Source organism: Dicentrarchus labrax, unplaced genomic scaffold (genome assembly GCF_905237075.1).
Source record: "Dicentrarchus labrax unplaced genomic scaffold, dlabrax2021, whole genome shotgun sequence".
In the NCBI taxonomy this organism is placed as follows: Eukaryota; Metazoa; Chordata; class Actinopteri; family Moronidae; genus Dicentrarchus; species Dicentrarchus labrax.
The window spans coordinates 20,645,641-20,657,416 of record NW_026136709.1 but is presented as its reverse complement, the minus strand read 5'-3'; positions in this window follow the sequence as shown (position 1 = coordinate 20,657,416).

Below are 11,776 nucleotides of genomic sequence, written 5' to 3'. Positions count from 1 at the left end.
TAAAACGAGACAGAGGGCTAACACATGTTAACAAAACCACAAAAAAGAAAAGGAGAGTTCAATTAAGGAAGTCCTCTTTTTTTCGTATGTATTTATTTTATTTTCAATATTGCATTAACTAATGTTCCTTGCCTGAAGACCACAAGAAATAATTTGAAAATCTAGCTTGCTTGTTGGTCCTGATTTTGATTTTGAAAGCAGGAAGTGATTAATGTCATATTACAGTGATCTGTTCTTGTGGGTAGTTGTACTATATATGCAGATTCAGATGAATCTAATCTGCATTTCTAGCAACAATTAAGGGCCAAATGACTCGTGTTCTTATTGGATATTTGCTTTAGTTTTTGTTTTAGTTTACTGAGGAGATTCTGCTTTCTTCTTTTTTCAAAGTCAGTCTTCTAAAAACTGAGGGGTTGCCTGTTTGATGCTGACAAACCCAAAGAGCAACAGTTATTTTTGGGGTACAGTAATGACTGAATATGCCTTAATTGGGTGTTTGTACAGGGAAACCTCACGTAATATTCCTTGCCTATTCCTTCACAGACTGATATTTTATTTACAGTATACCAACCTCCATGTAGTTAATCACATACCTATCTGCAAATGTTCTGTTATTCAACACAGTACTTGCTGATTAGTGGGCAGCTGTGGAGATGACAATACCTCAAATCAATGCCCTTCCCATGTCGCTTCACTTGATTTCAACTCTTAACAGCTGCCAGCTCACTGTTGCAGTGCTTCACGAAGAAGCTGCTGTCCTATTTCTGATGTATGGCTCCTGAAGAGATTCCATCATGTGCACACCACGAGGAATTATTTGCAAAGTTAACTTGTTGTTCTGTTGTTAAAGGTCTGTATGCCTGCTCAGTACGTCTACAGAAGTTCTACAATATTGTTGAATAAAACGGAACTAAGTCGGAGGCTGCAACCATTTAAAACTCTGCCAACAATATGAAGGTTTTGTTTTGAGTTTTGCAAAGCCTCACAACCGGTACTTTGTTTAACGTTTTCTGTACAAGTAATTCATCATTGTTTTTTGGGCTTTTTGGGCCTTTTATTGGCTGTTGAGAGGCGAAGAGGGGAGACTTATAACATGGGGTACACACTATCAGATGAACTGGTAGGCTTGATTTGCCAATATAACAGCCAAGCATTAAATCCCATCTCTGTGAAGCTTGCAATGTCTAGCCATCAAAGAGAGCTTTTCACCAAACCCTATTCTATATTTTTAAGACTTTAGTTAGTTTTTTTGTGTTGAAATGGACTGCAATACATGGAGTTTCTATTGATTTGTCCACCCCTATTAGAATCACCTCTCCAAAAAACCCCAAAACAACACATGGTGTTTGTGGAGATTCAAAAATATTCTTTATTTTCTTTATTTATTATTATTTATATTATTATTTATTATTATTTATATTATTTATAAGACAAGGGAGCAGCTGAGCTTCTAATAAGAAGTGAAGTGAGAAGCAGCAGTGAAGACTGGACCTAATTCTTCAAAACCTTGCGAATCTCTTGAGTCCAAGCCCTGTCTACACTGCAGCATACCTCCACATTTTCACACAATTACTACTGACTTTACTGCTTACTGTCACCTGCCACAGCTTGAAGATTCCTCAGAGCCTACCTTCTGAACACAGGAGAGATTTCCCATATTGATCATCTTTCAGCTCCTACCGATGATGTAAGTAATACATCAGACCGGCACATATGGGTACTTCACAAAGAGTCATGGCCATGCCCCCTTTTTGAGGGATAGAAAACTGAAGATTCAATACACGTCAGTGCAGTTTGATGTGTTTGTATTACAATTTTGCCTGGACCTGAGCATTCGTGATAAAACGTTGATAAATTAAGATTGATCAGTCAGCCGTCATGTTCCTTCAGTTTTCCCCCATCCGAGTGGATCAACGACAGTGGCCAGACATTGCTTATCGAGACCTCTATACATATTTCAACAGGTATAAGTGTAAATAGCCAACCTGTTAATACCCAACTGTTTGATCTGAGCTTAGATTTAGTAGGAGATGACAGTAATGTTTGCTGCTGCTGCTGCTATACTGTAGACTATGACTATTCCTAGTTTCACTGTAGTTTCTAATGTGAATATATGTGAGAGTGCTATTCTTTCCCCCAAAGTGGTGCGTCCTCAGTGCTTTCTTAACACGTTATTGACGCATTTAATAGCTAGCACTCCAATAACTCTGATAGTAGTAAAAATGGTTAAATAAACAGCGGACCGTCCATGGACGTTTATTTCCCCAGATTTGGACTTTCTGTTTTTTGGTTGATTTAGCAATGACTAATCAATATTGTGACATTTGTCCAAAAACATGGAGAATATGATTAAAATGATTGCATTAGAACACCCCAGTTAAGACTTAAATGGCATCTGTGAAGTTTGACCTGTAAAAACACATTTCTTATATGTGCATGAGGAATTTACAAATACTATTTTTTATCACATAAATGTGTGTAAGAGTCATAGATGATGAAAATCTATTAATGAATGTGAAACACTCCTGTGAAATGATTTTGCTTGTGTCATAAAATAATCTGGTGTTCAGTCCAGTGGGATGAATCAAAGGAAATGTTCTGAATTTAACCGCCAATGCAGGGACATGTGCCCAGTGCGACGTGATTATTATTCAATCATTTCATTAATGGTGTATCCCTATTATGTTTCATGTCTTCTCACTAATTTGACCTGTGTTGAGCCCAGAACATAGGGAGAGGGCTTCTGTTCTCTGCTGGTCTCTGCTGGCTTTCTAGGCATAAAAAAGGAATTTTCTCTGCTCACCCTACTCACATTTGACTGCATGATTAGAGCTTAAGTAGAACATATCCCGTTTGATGTAAGAAAGACATTTGCATGTCACATGGAATAATACATGACGGATAACTCCTGATGGTAAACCAACTTTGGGGTACTGCAGCTTTACAGCTCAGGGGATGTCCTTAAAAGAAAACAAGAAGTGTTGATATTTGCCTCTGATAGACTGGTTGTACATTGTTTATTTGCCTTGATTTCTAACAGATTTCTAATTCTAATTTTCTTTGCCGTTTCTTTTCTTTTATATATTTATTTTAGTTTGGCAGTGTCTTACATCAGCAACACACACACACACACAAAAAAAATGGCTTTCCCAAAGCAAAGAGGTTACATCCTGGGGGGGCAGTTGAGCTCAGAGTGCAAATGCTGTAATTCCAGATGGTTTATGCACAGCTGCTCTAAGATTATCACACACAGACTACAAACAGCAGGTTGATGCCATAACTTCAAGACTTTTTAAGATGTTTTTGTGCCCCCTGCCAAGCTCATGACAAAAAAGCCGCATGTCAAGATTCATAATGGATAATGTTTTACATGGGTCTATTGTGGCTGGAAAAGACTAAAAGATGCAAAGCACTACAATCAATAATGCAGGTGAAATATTGGTATGCAGACAAGATGTGACAGCACTGGCTGGCCACCTGAGGCTTTTTTTTCCCTTGTCATGTGCCTGGACTATTTAAAATAGTCATTTCAGGCAGAACATTTCCCCAAAACAAAGTTACAAGAAGATGCCTAAGATACACAATTCCTAATGTGCCCCACGTATCAGTTTAATGTGGCTGAAATGTAACTGAAAGGGCGTTATTTTTAACACATATTGATTACATAACTGTCCATTTGGGTACTTGTAAAGCCTCAGCTACCCAGCTTGAGTGCAGAATTGATTTTTCCATTAACTGACCTTTAGAAACTGAAACCCATGTGCCAATATAGGCTTCAGAAATGTGTTGAAAAGTGAAATCTGTTTTGAAATAAACCATGAAGAGCATTGCTATTTAAAGATACTCCTGGAAACCTGCAGATATAGTTATAGATGATAGACATCTATGTATATCCTCTATACACACATACACATATTGATGTTGTTATGACCTTTATTAGCTTCTAACCACTTTGTCTTAGGTCCAATGGTGTGTCTGGGTAACGCATAGCCCAGACAGTTTTAGCCAGGTTGTACACCTTAGGAGAGATGGTCACATGTTTGTGAGCCAGGCATGTCACACAGCATGGCCAGGCAAGGCCCAGTGAAGAGAACAGAAGACTGTGAAGCTTAGTTGAATCCCGGGGTCTTGACATGTGGTGACACCTGCTTTGTCTTGTACTCCTTCTACAATGAGACTTGCTGCTTTTTAGACAATTCACAAAACACAAGAATGTAATGTTCAGAACACAAACACATAATCCGGTGCTAAATCTGAACTAGCATGAGTCATCAATCAACCTAAATTCAAAATTGCAATTCAGGCTAAGAAAATATTTTACACGTTTCTGGACAAACTGACTGAAATGATTAATGTTGTTAGTCATTAATAAAACAAGCAGGGGTGGTCATGTCAGTCCCTGACATTAGAACTGATGACAAACCAGATTTCCAAAACTCCCTTCAAGAAGAAAAAAAGAGACTAACACGCAACCAGAGACATTGGAGAACACTCAATTTAAGTGTGAGATAAATAATGATATCAAACCTGGCAACAATCAACTCCTTGTTCCTTTATTATTGCCTCTTATTTTCAAATTAAATCTATTTTTGTTCAAAGAAATATCAACTCACAATTAAACTGTATGTCATGTAAATAAATATCACCATATATCGCCATGGCAACACGGTAGCTCCTTCAAACTTGTTACATTTTTGTTTTAAGTTGTATTTTTTTCCCATGGCAACGGCTGCACATTCAGATGCTGAAATCGTCTCTCCTTCAAACTTTGTTTTAATCTGTTTCCGACTTTATTGCTGAAACATAGCCTACAGTCATTGGAAAAGGAAGCGTGGGCTTTGGATTAAAGAGCAGTGATCCTGAGACAATTCAGCCGGACAGATCAGCCAGACCAGCCCACCACGGTGGGTGCTGTCGCCCCCAGGAGGAGAGGAAGAGAGGCCGGGATAGGAGCCACACTGGCCCAGCTTGGACTTAAGGCTGCTCCTGGCTAATGTTCAGTCTGAGCGAAACGGACAAAACAAAAGGGAATCAGAGATTGTTGTGCCCACATTTTTACAGAGACCTGCTCCATCAACATCCTGGATCCTTGACGGACGGGACGAGGGGAGGCGGATTTCCTTGGGGCATATGTATATAGCCTGTGTGTATATATTGTTTGATTTTATTTAAATTAATTTATTTTATATGATATTCTACTATAGATGAATTTTACATGAAGGGACTGCAAACTTTCATTTCATTGTACGACCTTGTGTTGTATAATGAAAAATACATAACCTTGATTCTTCATCCTTCATCCTTGATATCTGAAAACATTTAGCTTAGCAAAAAAAAAGCATTTCTTAAAGCTGCAGTAGGTAGCTTTTTTTTATAAAAATTACTTTTGTCATTTTTGCTGAAACTTTCACCATATCCTGACAATCGGGAATAAAACACAATCTGTAATTGTTGATTCTCGTTCAATCAACAATCAACTATCTTTCTCAGCTTGTTCAGGCTTTGTGAATTCTTGCAAATGCCATTAGGAGCACAAGGAGAAGCCAGATGAACCTGATTTATTTCGTCTCATGTACTAATTATCAGGATGTAGTGAAAGTTTCAGCAAATATGACGTTACCTACTGTAGCTTTAAATAATGTTTTCTAGTGCATAGACTGATAACAAATTTGCAATACTGTATATGTACACTACTAAAAGGGGGACACGATCTCATTGAATGCACAAGACACTAAAAGGATTCCAATACTGAAGAGCACCATTTACAATGAGCATCCACTTAATGTTTTGTGACAGTAGCAATTTCAACCATTCCTTTACCGAAAGGACAACTTGCTTTTCACAGAATGATTTTACTTCATTCACCTCATTATAACAATCTGGACTTCACATGGAATTTTATAACATAAATCCTGCTCTGACCATTTTCTGTAGCGGTTGCAGTCTTGGAGCCACTCTTCCAGGATTGAAGCGATTTCACTGCTCTGCTGGCGAGTAGTTATGGACGTGGGTTGAACATTAAAAAAACACAAGGCAGCTTTTTTCCCTTAGGAAAAGAAAATTACTTCTGAGCACAAAGGGAATGCATCAGTGGCATGGCATACTGCCTAGTTTGTTATAATTACAAGCAAAAGCAGTTCTGAATAGGCATCTTAATGACCAAACAAATTGTTGCATATTTCAAACCCATCTGGATAATTTTCTTAGGGGAAATGTAATTGCTGTTCAGAAATGGTGAAAGCTATCTTTGTTGTACTGAGTGTGCGCACACACAAACACATACACAGCACCTGAGTTGATGCAAAATGCCACTTCTTTAGCTGCTGATGGAATGCTATTCTGTCAGGTTTCATATAATGCAGGTGCACATGTGCCTGCCTTCTGCCTGTCTGTCAATTAGGCCTGTAATAGTCTATTAAAGCTTGGTTTGAGAGCTGATTTTATTTGTGTGTGGTGTGCACTTTAACAGAAGAGTTGATGCGGTTTTCATTTTGAAAAACAAGTATCAACAGGAGCTCTATATAAATCGAATCTAAATCTAATAAAAGTATGTTCTACACAGCATACTCCCTACTTCCTGCGTATTGTGCCATTAGTGGGCCTTAGGAATGCCGTGCCTTACTAGTGCACTGGTGGATTTCTTTACATAGTATTTGGCTCCATCTCCTGGAAGCCTAAAACAACAACATGTAGATGCTGCAATACTTTGTCATCATTCTCACAGATTTATTTCTTTTTTCTTTTAAAAAAAAAAACAAAAAACAATTATATAATGGTTTCTGAGTAATTAAGAGATTGCAAAAAAAAAATAGAAATTGCTACATGGTCACTTTGTTAAATTCAGTTTAAAACTAACTTGACCTAACAGTTTTATTTGCTGGAAGTCCTGTTGTAGACAGTCAGGATATGGTTACAGTTTTCATTTAATTGGACAGTTAGCTCCTTAGTAAATATATAAATTACACAGTATTCAAGTTTGTGTTTCACACCTGTAGTGTTATCGTGGACACAATGTATATATGGGTTGTGTGGTTTGATATCCTTGGATAGCCATCAACAGAGGGCAGCAGAGCTCTTTGAACAGGTAATGGGAACCTGTACCAAATGTTTTGCTGCTACACACTCCCATACACAAACTTACCGTATAGGAACTCCAGAGATATAAATAATTTGTAATATATAACAGTTTTCATCCAAATTTGGCATCCCCCAAAACATCACAACACTGGAAGCTGGACCAATAAAACAAGGATGTAAATTAGGTATTTCATATATATATATATATATATATATATATATATTATATGCAAAACTCCTCAATCATGTGGCTATAATTGAAAATGTGAAAAACAGATTGAGACTTTAAGATTCTTCAGTGCCAGTTAAATTGCATGAGCAACATCCAGATGTTAATTCACCTTAAAGGATTGCATACCAATCAAAGATTAATAGAAAAACACAAACTAGTAAAATAAAACCTTATCCAAACTGGATGTACTGAGAAAGGGGTTGCTGGTAATGATGAATCCACAAAAAACAATCATCCAATCTGTGGTTCCCCTCGGCTCAACAGAGTGCTTTTAGCATGTTTCAGCTCATTGTTTTGGTTTTACAACCCATAACTGTTTCCTGGCCTGGAGCGGTTGTCTTTTTTAAGTAGTTGTAGGTAGATTTTGTTACCTTTGGACAGAGGCAGGCCGGCTGTTTCTGCTTGTTTTCCGTCGTAATGCTAAGATAAGTTAACTGTCTCCTGGCTGCAGCCACAAACATTGATATTACATTGATGTTCTCATCTAAGCTTGCGACAACACGAATAAGCGTCTCTAGGTATTCCTTTAATGAATGACAGCGGTTTGTCAGCTTAAAGCTAAGTGATGCACACGTAGGTATACAAGTATACAAAAAAATAGATTTAGTGCATTTTAGAATCAGCATATTCATAAGACCACTTCTCCAGTTTGGCAGTGGCAGTGATCTAACATATACCTCCATGAATTCACACTCCATTAACGGGAATGCATCAGTTACCAAACAATGATAATGCATTGCCCCATATAACATAAGGTGTTGAAATTACTGCTACAGTACTGCTGTTCGGGATGCCTTTTCATTAAGTATGTTATATGAGTTGCACCATTCAGCGTGGCGTTTCACAGATGAGATGCTGCCAAACTCATACACCCTTTGTAAGGATGATTACATTACCTGCCTTGTCCTTGCTTTCACCCTGCTTCCAATGAAAATAAACAAAATGCAGTCCATCAAAGAATATATGCATGAAACCTTTAAGATGTGTCACCTTTTATTTAAATTATCTGAATCTGCTTAGGAACCAACTCCCTAGTGCCTCACATGTGGGAGTCTTCCATCCATTCCAAACCAAAATCTCCCAAACTTTGTAACATGACAAAATCCTGAAAAATACAATGGTTCTGCATAGATCATAACAAATTAGGAATGGCCATGGTTTTTCTACATGTATTTTTGCAGTGCCAGAATTTGACAGATTACAAAATGTTCATACCACCCCCTTTAGATAATCTCTGTGACTGCAGCCTCTGGCATGGAGTGTGTTCCAGAGGTCAGCTCTGATCTCATCTTCTATTTTCTACGTTCGTTAAGCTCCATTCTGCTAAGCGTGTCCAAATAGGGTAATTCTGTGTTCAATTAAGCAGGGCAGACACAGGACATTCAACACAATGTCAATGAGATGCCACTAAGAGTGAGCTATCAATTTGATAGACAGTCAGAGAGGTGGATAATAAGCTGTTGTATGTCCCCTGATTCTGCACCACCCAAGGCCATCTCTACAATTGAATTACACCGGTGCCTTGGTAAGTCACAGCTGATAGGGCCTCATGCATTGCAAAAAGCCACCTTGCAGTGACTGACTGACTGTGTTGTATAATTGTGCGGTTGTCTGTAGCTATCATGGCACTGTCTTCCTACCAGCCATGGCCATGAAGCCAGTATAAAGAGACCCGCTAGGCCACACAAAGCACTGCAGTTGTCCTTAGGCATGTGGCCAGTGAGAGAGAAGAGAGAGAGAGAGATAGAGGGGGAGGAAAGAGAGAGAGAGAGAGAGAGAGAGAGAGAAAGCTAGAGAGAAGTAAAGTAGGGAATTAGGGGGATGGGGTGACTCTGCTATGCACAGCGAGCCAAATATCCCTGGGCCACCATCCAAGTGGCCAGTCACAAGGATGGGGTGCCAAGAGAACGCCATCCGGCCAGGTTGCACAGCCAGATAAAAAGCTCCGCGGGTTGCCTGTAGCTCAACAGACATCCCATAATACAACAGCCTCTTCTCTTCTCACTAAGTAGTTGTCTCTCCATAATGCAGTTCACAGCGATACATATGTGCTGCAATCACTGAAAAGAAAACCCAACCAAAAAGAGATTCTTTCTATTTCCATTTCTATGATCTTGAGATAACTGTGTCCAGGTGTGAAAATAGTTTTAGCTTATCCCAAGGTAGGCAAAAACAGAGAAGACTCAAAGCTTTGTTTGGACACAAAAGCCTGGAGTCGATGCACTGACATTTCTGTTGTTGGGCTTTGCTAGTAAGCCTCTGAAAAAAAGTTCCTTGGGGTGTTCAGCATCTACCTACTGTATCTCGAAAGAGTAGAAAGATGGAAAAAATACTTCATACTTCAAAAAAGTTCACGATAGCCTGACGCCTGCAGACTTCCCGCTAGATCAAAGTAACATGACACGTGTAATATGACAGGAACTAATCATTATTTTCATTATTAATTACTGCAAAGGGCACTGGTATGTCTAACATGTCAGACATACTACACATATTAAAACTAATAAAAGGTTATGCGTTTAGGATTTAGTGGCTTAGTTGCAGATAACTAGACCTTTGCCTCACCCTCCCATCCCAAGGGTGTAGGAGAAACTACGGTGGCTGTGAGACTTATACACTATTGAAAACATACCTATGAATATTATATTCCTTTTCTGCAAAGAGATCCTCCTTAATGTTACACACTGGACCTTGATTATTAAAAATGGAAGAACTCGCAATATTGTGTTGCAAACAACAACTTGTCAGTTTCCCACGTGCATGAAGCAATTAGAAAGGGGAGTAAACTTCTCATATAACGTTTAAGAACACCATTAATATGTGTTTTAATTACGTGATGAAAAAATCATCACATAGTTATTCATTTGTATATAAAAGGTTAGCATTCATCAGACATGGCAAATCCTTTCAGTATGTCTCAAGTAGGCTCATTATTGACAGAAAGAGTGTTAGCACTTCGTCAAGGACCTTTCCAACTCATCTAATGGGTGTTACAAATTGCAAAAATATTGGATATCGTAATAGTATGCTCATTTCAGTGTTTTGTTTGAAATTGCTTGTATGGTGATCTTTTCAAATTAATTACCTGCTTTGTGTTAAAAAGTGCATTTACCTGGCATTATTCTTACCTTGCATTTTAGAGAATGGGCTATCTTTCCTAATTCTTGGAAAATGGAATAAGAAAATAAGGTAATCAGCTCTTTTTCATTATAAAAAAAAGTGTGTTTTGTGTCTTGCTGTTACACTGTCAAAATGGCTAAAAATATTTAATCCCTTGGCACCACTGATTTAAAAGGTGGCCTATAGCCAGGGTATTTAGTCAGGCCATTTACAAAAGTGCATTTTCTTTTTTGTGTTGGCTTTCTTGGAGAGAGTAAAAGGTGGCAGTTGAGTGCCAGGATGATGTAAAAAAGGAAAAAAAACACAGCTTGAGGATTGAAGGAGAGCAGCAGGGGGGTGTAATGACAAAATTGGGAATGACAGAAAAGTGACAAAAGTGAGACAGCAGGGTTTAAGAACTGGGAAAAGAGTTGAGGAACACATCTTTTTTTGGAAAGTACAAAAACCACCATTTGCTTGCTCATGAGACCGGTCTCCTTGAAAAGGCATGGTACATTTAGGCAATGGTAAAAACAACACATTTCCTCACTCGGAGTGCATTATGTAAAGGATACAGTATGACTAGAAACTGGAGAAAGTTCAATCCTGAAAACTAAGCTAATAGGTGTTTGCACCAGCCTTTTCAATTCTTCAGTCATACCTTCTCTGACTTTTTTTTATTTATCTCTTTTTCCTAAAGAGGACATCACTATGTGAGCTAATTGCAAAACAACTACTCCAGATGTGCAGCAAATAATTTTGATACTTATATATGCGGTTTAACATTTCAAACTGAATATATCGATTAGTTTGGGTTGTAGGCAGAAAGAAACAAACTATTTGAAAGTTGGTGTCTCCATGACTGCAGATATCTTGCATGCTGGGTACACGTTTTCTGTATTACATTCCACTTTTACCGTTTCACATATTTCTTATTTTTAATGAATGATGCATGTTTCTTTTTTTTTTTTTTGTTCATCTACACTCCAACTTGTCCTATATAATCCTATTACATGCCTGCACCAGATTGAGAGAAATATCCCTCTAGCTCTAGCTAATTTATTGGGGACTTTGTGTCCGTCTTATGTGGCCGGTGGACATGGAAACACAAAAGCCACCTCCGACATAAATGTTGGCTCTGGCATCTGAATGACAGTTTCATACAGTTTGTGCACAAACTTTTTCAGTAGTGGGAGCTCGATCGGTGGATTCATTCATCTAACCCTGGCAGTAGTATCATGCTCCTATTCCTCAACTGTGAACTAAATTCAGTAGCCTGTAAGTTTGTTTTGTATGCTGTATTTTTGGCTTTACCTCTTGTTTAAGATTAATAATAATTTACAGAGTGACCATTATGATTTTTTTTTA